The sequence below is a fragment of the Carya illinoinensis genome, chromosome 3, assembly GCF_018687715.1.
Source record: "Carya illinoinensis cultivar Pawnee chromosome 3, C.illinoinensisPawnee_v1, whole genome shotgun sequence".
NCBI lineage: Eukaryota > Viridiplantae > Streptophyta > Magnoliopsida > Fagales > Juglandaceae > Carya > Carya illinoinensis.
The window spans coordinates 38,695,537-38,710,817 of NC_056754.1; the positions used below are offsets into that span (position 1 = coordinate 38,695,537).

Below are 15,281 nucleotides of genomic sequence, written 5' to 3' on the forward strand. Positions count from 1 at the left end.
TAAAACCCTAAGTTTCCATCCCCTCCCCCCCGATTCTACTACGTCTCCTTCCCCTCCCCTCCCCTCCCCTCATCCGCTCTCTCTCAACCCTAGCTAGAAACCGTAGCCGCCGCCGCTGTGATGGTTTCTCCTCTCGGTAAGCCTCTCTCTCTCTCTCTCTCTCTCTCTCTCTCTCTCTCTCTCTCTCTCTCTCTCTCTCTCTCTCTCTTTTCTCTCTCTCTCTCTCTCTCTCTCTCTCTCTCTCTCTCTCTCTCCATCTTTGAGCATTTCAGTAAGCCTAAGTTTTTGAAATCTGTTATATATCAACAGAGGTGAAACCCTAATTCTCGCATCCTCAAGCTCATATCAGAGCCTTTTCCTCCTAGAATCCCTTCCACCACCTCTCTTAGCGACCGAGTAGTGCCTCATTGAGTCTCCTCGCGGGGCTTCCTCGCCCTCACCGAGTAAGTTATCCTCTCCATTCGGCCTTCTCTTGATGCTTCCCTTTATGTTTTCCTTGAATAGAATAAGAATGGAACAGTGCAACTCAACTGGAAGATGCAATGTTGTTGTTTTAGTAGTACCCAGATCATAAAACAGTTAATAGTTTTAGATTCATGATGGGGTGTTTCCTTTTCTTGAATTTTCAGGGCAACCCAGATCATAAAACAGTTAATAGTTTTAGATGTTGGGTTTTTTTTAAACATGGCTTTTGTGTGTGTGTATGTTTTTTTTAAGCATTTAAGGGTTTCCGGTGGTAGCGTTTTTCTTCCCTAAAGCTTTAGATCTGATGCTATTTGGTTTATTATTTAAATTTTATTGAAAATTATTCCTTGTGAGTTATGATATAAACAGATGCTTGATGTTATAAACAGATCCTTATGAATTATATTTCCCTGTTCATTTATTGTTGTTTATATTTCTGTGAATTTAAGCATTTAATTAAGCGTGAAAATGAAATAGTTGAGAAGGAAACAAGCATTAACTAAAAAAGGAAATTCTAGAATGGTCAAAGGAGAGGTAAGACATACAATTGGTGTTGCATTTAGTAGGAACAATCTATAAATGAGAGCATAAATTGTATTTTATATATATTTTATAATAATATCATAGCTCATGATACTCAGTGCTGCTCTGTTTTCTCAAAATATGCATAATATAATATGTAGCCTTAGATGAAATCAACACATGAAATAACTGATTTGAAGATGTGGTTTTGTTGGGTTTAAGATGATCTTTGGATATGCTCAAATGTCAATGTTTTATGGGAACTTGAATTCAAAACAGTGTGTTGTGTATTTGGATATGCCAAGTGGATTTTATCAAAACCAATGGCTCTTCTATCTCCCTATTTACTTACTTAAATGTTATTTGAAATAATTGGATTTTTGCTATCTGAACTCTTTTATGCCATTATGCTCTGTTGACGACTGGGTGGAGCACATTCTAGAACCACAAGAAGCTGGTTGCAGGAGACAAGCTGATTGAAGAATGAAAGGAGGCCAGCCCTCAAGTAGTAGTACTGATTGGTTATTATTGTGATGATGTAAAAGGTGTTGTTTATTTTGTAATTCAAATCTTGTAGTTTTGTATTTTGTATTGTAGGGGTGAAAACCGACCTCATCGGCGCGATTTTTGGGTAAAACCGACGCCAAACGATGAGATGAGATTCGCCGGAGCAACCAACCGTAACCGGTCGATGGGGGGGAGGAAAACCATCCGTATCTACTTCGGCGGTTCTCTGGCGGTTCACGGTCGGTTCTCGGTTCCTCTAGCGGCGCTGGTGCTCGGAGAGAGTAGAGAGAGAGAGTTACAGAGGAGAGAGAGAGAGAGAAGCTGTGAAACCCAGGTGAATCGGGGGAAGAAGAAGGAGGAAGAAAGAGATCAAAACGACGCCGTTTGGTTTTAAATCCAACTGCGTCGTTCTACTTATTTTTTTTTCGTTATTATAGATAAAACGGCGCCGTTTGCTTTAATACAAACTGCGTCGTTTACATGTGTTTAATCATAACAGCATCAAATGACGCCGTTCCACTTAGTGGAACGCCGTCGTTTTATTTAGGTATAAATTAAAAAATATATATGTTTATGTTGTCGGCCGGTTTAGCGATTTGAGCCGGCCTCAAACCGCGACCGAACCGACGAACGTCAGTTTTACTAAATCGTTGCCGCTCGCCGACCGGTTCCTTGGTGGTTTCGACCGGTTCCTTGGTGGTTTCGACCGGTTCCTCGGTTTGTTGTACACCCCTATTGTATTGTAATGTAATGTATAAATAATAAAATAATGTAATATGTAATGAATTGCATGTATTTTAGTTTTTCATTTTTATATAATTTTAATATTTTGGAAATATTAGTATTATGCTTTTTAATGAATTAGAAAAACCTTTTATATAATAGTCTTTAAAAGTATGATTTTCGACTCTCTTTTTAATTTTTCAAATAAATATAAGAGAATTATGTTTTTCAACATTTTCATATAAATATAGGCTTTTATTTAAAAAAATCTGTTTCACTTTAAAAAAAAAAAAAAAAAAAAAAAGACCGGGTACAACCCAATACCCGGATGGATTAAGTCGGGTTTCGGCCCGGGGTCATAACCGGGTATATCCGGGCCGGAACGCGGTCCAGATTTGACATCCGAGTTCCGGGCCGGATATATCCGGATACCCGATCCGGTACCCGGTTGAACACCCCTACAATTATTCACAATGATGGGTCCACAATGCTGCAAGTTGTTTGGCAGATTTGTCTACTTTATTGACTCCAAGTCAATGCCAAGATATTATGCGGAGAAATGATATTTACTGGTTATATAAATACTGTATAGTTTTTTAAAAAAATATAAATTAATACAAAATTTACATAAAAAAATTAATTTTTTAATTATAAATTTTATTCTTTTTCAAACAATATAACATTACTCTATTATATGATACTGACAAGGAGCATAGCCTTGGGGTCAATTGCAGGTAGAGTAGCTTCATCCAAGAACAGTTCTCGTAAGCTGAAGTAAGGTCCAAACTGAATTGTGTATCCCAAGTCGGTTCAAATCTAATCCAATTACTGATATAATTAGAGTATTGGTAGAATTATTATAAAGAAAAAAAAATTCTAAATAATATAAGATCTTATATATCACCCAAAAGCTAAAGAAAAAACTCCAGCCACATTTGAACTATACTTTTAAAAGACTAACCAATAGTATAATTAGATCTCTATTAAAATCATTATAAGGAATAAGAGTTTTTCCATCTCAAATAATGTGAAATTTCATACATACATCACTTGCATTGTTCAATAAAGACCCAAAGCACATTGAGATATACTTTTAAAGAATTAGGTAACAGTACAATTAGAACTCCATTGAAATTATAATAAAAAGAAAGAACTTTCTCCCTCTTAGTAATATGAGGTTAAGAAGAAATTTAATAGAAGATGTTACGTAGAGACCAAAACTGTAACATTTTGTGTGCAATTCAAAAAATATGGACCAAAATAGTCAGAAAAGAAAGAAAAGGGAAAGAAACGATTCATTTCATTTTTTTACGCGTGAGCAGTCCCGAATAGCTACTGCACTAAGAATTTTTCTTAGTAACCCCTGTCCCTTTAGAGTCTACGAATTGTACTGTTTTTCTAAAAAAATTACGAAAATTGGAGTTTTTCAATTTTAGAATAAAAATTCTCAATTATAGATAAAATAAAAAATATAGTCAACACTAATTAAAAATTGATCAAATCATGTCTTGAACTAATAAAATAACATAAGAATTCAAAGCATGCATTGAAACTTTTCCAAAATAACTAGCACCCGCCTCTTTTTCCTGAGCCAGGTCTTGTCCTCTAATATTGTCCTCACACTTTATATAATTTATTCAATGAGTTGAAATGATCCAATGAGTTGAATATCAGGTAAGAACTACCCGATACGAAATATAGGTTTTCAATTCTAAAAAAACATTCACATTCATGCATTTAACTGAACTCATGGTGTTTAATTATTCTAGTCAAAAAATGCGTAATCTCAAATTTTCCATGTTATTCTTTTAAGCCCATTTCTCTTATAATGACTCGTTTAGAATTCTTAAATTAAAAGTTAAAGACAAAATTAAAAAAAAAAAAACAAAAAGATATTCTAGTCCAATTGATCTTTTGGTGTTTATTAGATGAAAGCCTTGCAGAAAAACAAATAAACTAACTTTCATCAGTTAAGTAAACATGACTGTTAATTTAAAAGACTAGAGGGAAAGGAAAATTACATACTTTCAAAACATACACACATATTCATATATTACACTATATTATATATATATAGAGTACTTTTTGAAATGACAACTAAACATAATAACTGCATTATGAATCCTCCTCCTCCTCAATCGCAAATTCCTGCAAGCTATCCTTGTGTGACACAAAGCCAAATTATTCTTCTTTGTCTTGCATTCACTCTTATTTCATTACAACAACCACCTTAATATAATTACCATCTTTTTTCAAGGAGGGGCGCCGCATGGGGGAGGGCTTGGCGGACACTCCCTAGGTTTCGGCTTTCGGAAACGCACGCAGCATCCAACAGTAACCTGTGTCAGCTCCATAAGCTTATGCCCTAGGGCACTGTTTTCTTCTTTTGAATAAGAGAGAAAGATGGTATTAGGTTATCAGGTATTCAAGTGAGTTGTAACAATAAAATTATATGAGGAGAAATTCCAGTTTTCCCTCCAACAACTTGGTTTGAAAATAGTACATTAAACAAAGTATTCCAAAATTATTGTATCTGCCTTAGGGATTAGCTATTAATTGATCCAGTCTTTCATACTTTCTTGCATAGATCATAGTACTACTTATAGACAAATTAGATCACTAAAGTAACAACATCCATGATGCGAATAAGTACTTAATAGTATTAGACGGTCATAATTCATAATAATTATATATGCATAAAAATATTTTAGTGTTGAAAATAAATAAATAAATAAATTATGAGAATTGGAAGTCTCATTACCTGATTGAGATAGCTCCCGAGCTATTATAGACGAAGGAACAAAGATGACGGAAGTTAAAAGAAAACTTACTATGTAGAAGGCCTTCATGATATTTGAGAGTATATAGGCTGTTGTAGTTTTAGCTTTAGCCAAAAGAGAACCCTTATTTATAGAGTGTATGATAAAAGAATGATTAGAATATGTTAAATTGGACCTATTTGAAATGAAAGAGACATAGCAGGCAACTTTTGCTTCGAAACGTATAAGAAAGGAGTTTAGAAAACCAAAATATATGAATCAAGAAAACTGAAAAGAGTCTATAACATTGGGGAAGATATACAATTATTCACAACGATGGGGAAGAAAATGAAGTGTATGGATCTAAAAGTGTAGAAAGTTTGGCAGATTTGTCTACTTTATTGACCAAGTCTAGGCCCGTGGTGGTGTGTCTTGACTCACAATAGTAGACTGCATTTAGATTGACGTGATATAGCGAATAATTTAAATTGATTTAGAAATAATAGTATTTTATATGTCTAATTGAGTTATATTTAAATATAAATATATTAGAATTTGTGTTTGGATATATTCAAATTGAAAAATGATTTATATACAATATTTTTTCATAATATTTTACATAATTATGTTAAAAAAATCTATTATTATCTATATAAATTTGACATGCTGGATAAAATCATTAAATAGATAATTTAGTCAAAGATATCACAGATCTGATGAAGCTGTTCCATCACTGTATTGTACAACATGTTGGGCGGCTTATAATAGTATGAAACTGACAAAGGAGCAGACAAAGTAGTTTCGTCCAAGAACAGTCCTCGATCCTACGGTCCAATCACAAGGGCACTTCAGCCTAGTGGCCAGTGGGGCTGTGTCTTCATCACTCCCGAGAGTAGGCTCCATTTGGATGAATTGATAATAGTTAATAATTTGAATTGATTTAGAAATAATTGTATTTTATAGATCTAATTAAAATTCATTTAAATATAAATATATTAAAATTTATATTTAAAAATATATAAAATAAATTGAGATGAATTTATTTATTTTTTATTGAAAGCTAAAAAATTAGTAAATACCATCAAAGACTAGTCTAAGATAAATTGAAATATACTTACCTACTAAATATAGTCTTAAAATTATAGACTGCTCAATAAGAGCCCAAACTGAATTTTGTATCCCAAGTTGGTTCAAATCTAGTCCCATTACTGATATAATTAGAATATCGGTAGAATTATTATAGAGAGTATAAACTTTTTTTTTTAAAGTAATATGAGATCTTATACATCATCCAAAATTTTAAAAAAATAAATAAAAAATAAAAAATAAAAAAACCTCAAGTCACATCTGAACTATACTCTTAAAAGACTAATCAATGGTATAATTAGATCTCTATTAAAATCATTATAAAGAATAAGAGTTTTTCTCTTCCAATTAATGTGAAATCTCGTATATTCATCACTTGCATCATTCAAGATAGACCCAAAGCACATCTGAGATATACTTTTAAAGGATTAGGCAACAAGACAATCAGAACTCCATTGAAATTACTATAAAAAGCACTAAGAACTTTCTCCCTCTTAATCTTAATAATATGAGATATCATATATCATATACCTCCGTAACATATTGTGAGGTGTAAGAAGAAATTTAACAGAAGATGCTATGTAGAGAGGCAGAGATCAAAACTGTAACATTTTGTGTGCAAATCAAACGATATGGGTCAAATTAGTCGGAAAAGAAAAAAAGGGAAAAATTATGGGAGACCAAAACAAATATTTTGCTTCTATGTAGTAGATATTCAAATTGAAAAATGATTTATACATAACAAATTTCTAATAATATTTTACACAACATTATTTTATAAAAATATCCTTATCTTAAAATATTATTATGAAATATGTTGTAAAATACGACTTATCTATCATTATTCATTTAAATTTGGCATGCCAAACAAACAGTGACAAATCAATGAGTGGGTAATTTAGTCAAAGATATCCTGGACCTGATGAAATTGTTCCCTCAGTGTAGTATACAACATGTTGGGCAACTTATAATTATTATTATTATTATTATTATTATTTTTATAATTCATATATAACTCAGTTGGGAGTGCCTTACTACAAGTTCTCCATATGAACATCTTGACATTTGGAGGAATCCTAATCTTCCAAATACTCTTCTACATTTGCTTGTCCAGGGCTCTACTGGATGGTTCTCCTTCCAAGTCATCTTCCAGCTGTCTATAGAAATGGTATCCACTTTTCATTGAGTATTGTCCATTAGTAGTAAGTGGCCACACACAACTTGTCTTCTCTCCTTCCTATGCTTATTGGTATGGCTTTGATAGCTTCAATCTCCCTTATTGAGAATAGCTTATGAAGGAGTGGGTTCTTCCAAGTTTTGAGATTTGCATTGATGAGGTCACTAACCTGCTCACAGCAACAGTCAACTGGTCGAGATGAAATTACCTGGTAGAAGGGAAGAGAAGGAACCCAACCATCGTTCTATATGTTAACATGATTTCCATTACCCACCCTCCACAAGAGGCCTTTCTTTAGCACCTTCAAACGTGCATGGATGCCTCTCCGCCTAATTGCGCATCTAACAAATCAACCTTACTGAAATATTTTTGTTTGAGGACCCTTGCAGCTAGAGATGTTGGGTTCTGTTGAATTCTCCACCTAGGGGTGTAACCGGTCCAGTTCGGTCCGATTTTAGATAAAATCTAGGACCGAACCGATAGGCACCGGTTTTACATTTTTCAAAACCAATTACGCACCGATTACCCTCCTAAACTGGTATTCCAGTTTTACCGGTTTCCGATCCGGTTCGGTCCGGTTTTCCGGTTTTAATAAAATATATATTTATTATAAAAAAAATCTGTTTATAAAAAAAAAAAAAAACTGCTATGTCAAAAAATTCTACTTAAAAAAAAAAACTACTATATAAAAAGACTGCTATGCAAAAACAAAAAAAGTGCTATGTAAAAAATTTATGCTATTAGTATAGCTTTGGTATGTCTTTATATAAATTATATGCTAATATATATAATTTATATTTATCTACTAATGTCTTATGTACTTATCAAAAAAAATATAAAGAGTTTTAAGTGTATTAGGCCATTAAAATTTAGTAATAATATTTGAGTGATTTTCTTTCTTTTTAGGTTCTTACTTCTTATGAATCTATGATAAAATGTTATTAATAAATAATATATATTTATAATATTATATATTTAAAGCATATGATTAATTAAATTTTCATGTTTGAGATTAAACTTTTATTTTATAAATTAAAATAACACTATCTTATATATAATTATAATTTATATTATTATATATTATATATAAAAAATTATCTATAATATAAAATATATAACATATAACATTAAATAAATAAAAAAATATACACATATTAAATAGTACCGGTCCGGTCTAAAAATGGTCGGAACCGAAACCGGACCGGTTCCGGCCGGTTTTTCATTTTATGAAACCGGTTCCGGACCGGACCGGTTCAAAACCGGCACAACCGGTCCGAGCCGGGCCTGTCCGGTCCGGTTTTCCGGTTTACCGGTTAAAATTTACACCCCTATCTCCACCCTTGTTTTGATAGTAAGGCTAAGTTAAAGCTCCTGAAATCTCTAAAACCAAATAATCTCAATTTTTCCATGTTATTCTTTTTAACCCATTTCTCTTATAATGACTCCTTAAGAATTCTTAAATTAAAAGTTAAAGACAAAAAATAAAACAAAAAGATAGTTTAGTCCACTTGATCTTTTGGTGTTTATTACGTGGAAGCCTTGCAAAAAAGCAAATAAATTGACTTTCATCAGTTAAGCAGACATGGATGTTAATTTAAAAGACTGGAGGGAAATGAAAATTACATACTTTCAAAACGTACACACATATTCATATATTACACTATATTTTACATATAGAATACTTTTTGAAACGAAAACAAAACATAATAACTACATTATTAATCCTCCTCCTCGTCGATCGCAAATTCCTACAAGCTAGCTTTGTGTGACACAAAGCCAAATTACTCTTCTTTGCCATGCATTCACTCTTATTTCATTACACAACCATCTTAATATAATTACCATCTTTTTTCAAGGAGGGGGCGCCGCATGGGGGAGGGCTTGGCAGACACGCCCTACGTTTCGGCTTCCGGAAACGCATGCAGCATCTAACAGTAACCTACGTCAGCTCCATAAGCTTATGCCCTAGGGCACTGTTTTCTTTTATTGAATAAGAGAGAAAGATGGTATTAGGTTATTAGGTATTCAAGTGTAAGTTGTGACAATGAAATTATGTAAGGAGAAGTTCCAGTTTTCCCTTTAACAACTTGGTTTGAAAATACTACATTAAACAAAGTATTTCAAAATTATTGTATCTGCTATAGGGATTAGATATTAATTGATCCATTCTTTCATACTTACTTGCATAGATCATAGTAGTACTTATAGACAAATTAGATCACTAAAGTAACGTACATCATCCATGATGTGAATAAGTACGTAATAGTATTAGACAATCATAAGTCATAATAGTTATATATGCACAAAAATATTTTAGTGTTGCAAAATAAATAAATAAATTATGAGAATTGGAAGTCTCATTACCTGATTGAGATAGTTCCCGAGCTGTTATAGAGGAAGGAACAAAGATGATGGAAGCCAAAAGAAAACTTACTATGTAGAAGGCCTTCATGATATTCATGGAGAGTATATAGGTTATTGTAGCTTTGGCTTTAGCCAAAAGAAAACTCTTATTTATAGAGTGTATGATAAAAGAATTATAAGAATATGTTAAATTGGACCTATTTGAAATGAAAGGGACATAGCAGGCAACTTTTGCTTCAAAACATATAAGAAAGGAGTTTAGAAAACCAAAATATATACATGAATCAGGAAAAGTAAAAGAGTCTATAACATTGGGGAAGATATACAATTATTCACAATGATGGAGGAGAAAATGAAGTGTATGGATCTAAAAGTCTACAAACTCGACTTTATAAAAATAATTTATTAATTATGTTGCAAAATGTGACTTATCTATCATTATTTATTCAAATTTGGCATGCTAGACAAACACTGATAGATCATTGAGACAAACATGACTATTTATGAGTCTCTGATTGAATATTGGTCTTGTTATAAGGGTATTCTTTCATCTTTCCTTTTTATAACTCATATTACATTGCTACAGTACATCAAATCATTAACTAAAGAAACCAAAATTAAATTCTCCAAAATCAAAATTTCAATAGTGCTTGTTAAAATTCAATAATATGTGAAGATTACAAAATAATTGAAAATTGTAATACATTGTGAGGGGTAAGAAGAAATTTAAGAGAAGATGCTATGTAGAGAGTCAGAGAGCAAACCTGTAACATTTTGTGCGCAATTCAAATATTTTGCTTCTACGTACGTGGTACATATTCAAATTGAAAAATGATTTATACACTATAATTTTTTCGTAACATTTTACACAATTATGTTTTAAATATAGAGTATTTTTATAAAATAATTTATAAAAATATCCTTACTTCAAAAAAATATCCTTATCTTGAAATATTATTATGAAATATGTTGCAAAATGTGACTTATCAAATTTGGCATGCTGGACAAAATGTGACTTATCAAAAGGATATTTTAAATATCCTTACTTTATAAAAATATCATTATTCATTCAAATTTGTCAAAGATATCCAAGATCTGATGAAACTGTTCCCTCGGTGTGGTATACAACATGTTGGGCCACCTGGTAATGAAGGGGTTGAGAAGACGTTGCCAAAATATGCTTGGCATATCGAGGATCTGAGTGTGTGGAAAGGGACTATACCTTATTGTATTCAATCTATAGTTTGGGTAGACAAACATCGACTGTAATGTCTTTGTTTCGGTTTCAATGAAAGTTCTTTTTATCAAAAAATAAAATTAAAAATTTACGACACAACAGCCATATTAACTGTTAGATTTTATTCTATTTTCCTATATATATGATCAATTCTCAGCTACTTAATGAAGTATTTTTCTAATGAATTTATGATTTTTTTAAAAAAAATATTTAAAGAGTTTAGAAAAAATATTTTTTTAAAAAATAGTATTTTCTGTGGCTTCCCTTAGTGGGTTTATATAGCATCACCCAAAAACCATATTTCCAACTCAATTTTTGTAATATCTATAATTTTTTAGAATAAATCTATAACCACCGACAAAATACCAATTGATTTTTTTTTTTTTTTTTTAATTTAGTGACTAAAAAATTATTTTTTATGATGTTGTGAATTTTAATATATATATATATATATATATTTAAGAGTATAACAAACAAAAAAGGTTATTTGACCTTCTCGGGATCCATCCTCGGACTACACCATCAGTTTTTAAGTACACCATTTCATTATGATCATTAAATCAACATTTGGTTTTCAATATATTTTTTAAAGAAAATTATAAATTAATATTATTTTATTTATGTTTTAAAATTTATAATTGTCTAAATGAAATATGTTTAATGAAAAGAACTCACGTTTGGCTGGTAGTTAGGCACACAGTATGTAATTCATGTGTTACTTAAAACGTCTTAATATAATTTGTTATTATACATTATTTAGAAAATCCAAATTTTAGATTATTATTCACTTCTAATTATTTTTTTAATAATTCATATATAACTCGTTTTCAAAGTTTAAGTCTCTTAATTTTTTTAATTACAACGTATAAAAAGCTTACGAGTAAAATCTTTTAAATTACTGGAAGAATGAAATTTTAAAAATTTTATGTTTCTTATATTTTTACTCACTTTATTACTTAATATATGAGTTTGTTGATGGTGTTCCTTACATTTAACTGAACTCATTATGTGTAATTATTCTAGCCAAAAAATGTTCGACCCCTCCAAACTCATATTTTGCTTCTACGTACGTAGTACATATTCAAATTGAAAAATGATTTATACCCAATATTTTTTCATAACATTTTACGTAATTATGTTTTAAATAGAGAATATTTTTATAGAATAATTTATAAAAATAACTTGACTTTATAAAAATAATTTATGAAATATGTTGCAAAATGTGATGTATCTATCATTATTCTTTAAAATTTGGCGTGCTGAATAAACAGAGACAGATCATTGAGTAGCCATCATTTCTTGACAAACATGACTATTTATGGATCTCTGATTGAATATTGGTCTTGTTATAAGGGTAATCTTTCCTCTTTCCTTTTTATAACTCATATTACATTTCTACAATAAATCAAATTATTAACTAAAGTAAGGTTGAGCAGAAATCTAACTCCGACTCTGACTCTATTTCGACTTCGCTTTAACTTTGCTTCGACTCCTATAAATAGGAATCAGAGTCAGAGTTTTTTCTCTATGGAAAGTAAAAGTTGGAGTAGGAGGTGGAGGTAGAGGTTTACCAACACTACAACAGAAGGGACTTTTAGCGGCGATTCAAAATCGCTGGTACATAATCAAAAATCGCCGCCTTCCTCATATCCCAGCGATTTTATAGTCGCCGCCAGATCGCCGGTACTATTCAGCCACTTCCTTAATAGTACGGCGATATCCAAAAATCGCCGCTTTATATACACTATTTAGCAGCGATTTTTCCATCGCCGGAATATAATACAAAAACGGTATTTTATTTGCCGGCGAGGTAGAAATCGCTGCTATATTATTTGACAGCGATTTATACCTCGCCGCTATATTAATCTTGAAACCGTGAAATTATTTTCCGGCGATGTATAAATCGCTGTTAAATAATATAGCAGCGACTTTATCATTGCCGCCAAGTCATTTCACGGTTCCGATATTCATTTACCGGCGATGAAAAAATCGCTAGCATATTCTATAACAGCGATTTATACCTCGCCGCGAAATAATTTCCTGCTTGTCTTATGAATATCCCGGCGCTATAAAAGTCGCCGTAATATAATATAACGGCGACTTCCACATCGCCGGTAAATTAGTTTTCCTTTTTATATAAATTTTTCGGCGATTAAAAAATCGCTGTTATATTATATAACGGCGACTTTTACATCGCCGGTATATTCCTTTTCCTTTTTAAATTAATATGCCCGCGATATTGAAGTCGCCGTTATATAATATAACAACGATTTTTTAATCGCTGGGAAATTTATATAAAAGGAAAACTTATTTCCCGGCGATGTGTAAGTCGCCGGGAGATGATATGGCAACGCGTTTTAAATCGCCGGAATATATATTACCGCTGTGAAATTCTATTCCGGCGATATAAAAGTCGCCGGAATTTATTTTGAGTGCTAGTATTATTTTAAATTAGTGCCATTGGTTTTTATATGAACTGTTTGATGACGTATTAACGGCGATTGATAAATCGCTGGAAAAACCTGTAAATCTCATTGTTATTAACCCAGTATTCTTACTGGGTCTCGAATTCACTATAAGACCCAATACGAATACTGGGTTAACAACAATTCATCCATTACTCCGAATGTACCTGATTGACATTATCAACTAACAATCCATACATACACAATTATATCCATTGTGAACAATTCAATTTATCATGAATAATTAGCAGTATAATTGACTTAATTGACTATATATAATTTCTCACTGGGTGGTGCACTATATTGAGTCATATCAAGTACAAGCTGAGCTAATTTTTATATAATATACAAAACATCACCATTACCTACTAATTGTCTATACTCAAACTAATATTGGTAACCAAGGGCTACCATTATTAGTTTGGCACAAAGTAATACTGTGGGACTTTTCATTCACTGGCACCCAAAGTTGGTGAACACTAATCCACGAAAACTCGTCCTGGTTGCACAGCTCATGATCAGCCCAAGCTTAGCCATATCACTGTTGTGAATAGAGATAACCACCCCTTTTTGTCTGATGCCTAATGTAAGAGTGAATAAAAAAACAACCATTATTAAAGTCATGCAAGTAATTTGTAGAATGTAATGAATATAAAACACTTACATTATAAATGAAAGACTTAAACAAAAACCTAGCATTAATGAACGGAAAATTATTGTTCTGGGTATATGCATTTGGCTGTTGACATTTGGAGATTTTTTCAATACCTTTTGGAAGAGGTCCAAATTCAGAATGGGGAATTTGTTACACTTGCCTAAACATTTTTCCAATGGAAAATGTTTTTCTCCCAAATAATCAAACTTTGCCACACCCAAGAACTTTTGGAAGCAACATATATTTTGCTAACTACTAAAGGTTTTTTTTAATAAACCTTCGGCAATTCCTTTCACCTAACCTAAACAGCTTTCAGATGGAAAATGTCCACCATTATCCTAGGTGGTGTAGTCAATATTGGGAAGATCTCAGATAACAAAAAGTCCAGGCTTAACTTATTCAAGCCTTGTCAGTAGATAATGGCTGCATACTGGTATACATGCAAAGTCTAAACTTGAATATAATTATTTCGGGTTGCCAATATTGAACATAATGCTTATTGGGTACTGCATATATTAATTTCCACCTCAACCAATGCCCTTTTAATGCAACTTCTAGTTTGAGAGTCATGTGTGTGAGTCACGTGATACTATGTTTTGATGACGTATGATAATGTGACTTTGCAGGCAATATACCCCCTTGGTTATCTCATCTATATTACCACAAAACAATCCAGGCACACAAAATATCCTTAAACGAGGTTGCAGTCTGGACAACAAAGCTTTAAAAAAGGCATCAACCTGTTAAAAATAAGTGGTCGAGTAGCAGGGAAAACTTTCACTATACCGGCAGAGTTTATATTTCAAATTTGACTTTTAAATGAGATTTGAAATACCTTTTCCAGTTGCAGAGAACACTGCACCCTAGCATCATCATTCTTGTCTTCCCCAAACATCCATTAATGCATTTGGGGTCGCAGCACTGGGCCCCGTGCTGAGTAATGCCGGATTTGGTTGCAAATTGGATTTTGAGCCAATCCACTATTGCATGACGAGAATAGCGGCTTCCATCAACAATGTATTACTAGTTCTGAAAAAATAAGATGGCTTTCATTAATATTCTAAGGCTAATTCGATTTTCAGAAATAAACTGTGAAAATCTCTGATAAGAAACAGATACTGATAAGCCAGCTTTTTAACAAATGAGATTATTGAAGTTTGTGACTTTGAGCATTCAAGTGGTAACAGAACCCATGCACAGATATATAGAAATATTGCTAGTTTAAATTTTACCCCTTTATCAGTAACATATAGCAGTTCATCTCAATTAAATGATATTAATCTGATTGTATAGTTAATACCAGAATTTTGTCTTAATAAAA

At 32.1% G+C, this 15,281-nt stretch overlaps 2 long non-coding RNA genes across 2 annotated transcripts; both read right to left on the bottom strand.

Annotated features, from left to right (window-relative positions):
* Window positions 1-4,154: 4,154 nt before the first annotated feature.
* LOC122305645 lies at window positions 4,155-5,308 on the bottom strand. Its single transcript, XR_006241189.1, has 2 exons — window positions 4,979-5,308; window positions 4,155-4,600 (listed from the first exon to the last, which is right to left on the bottom strand). It is a non-coding gene; the product is annotated as an uncharacterized LOC122305645 (long non-coding RNA).
* Window positions 5,309-13,500: 8,192 nt separating this feature from the next.
* On the bottom strand, window positions 13,501-15,038 carry LOC122305816. The gene is made up of 2 exons (XR_006241256.1): window positions 14,796-15,038; window positions 13,501-13,886 (listed from the first exon to the last, which is right to left on the bottom strand). It is a non-coding gene; the product is annotated as an uncharacterized LOC122305816 (long non-coding RNA).
* Between the last annotated feature and the right edge of the window lie 243 nt (window positions 15,039-15,281).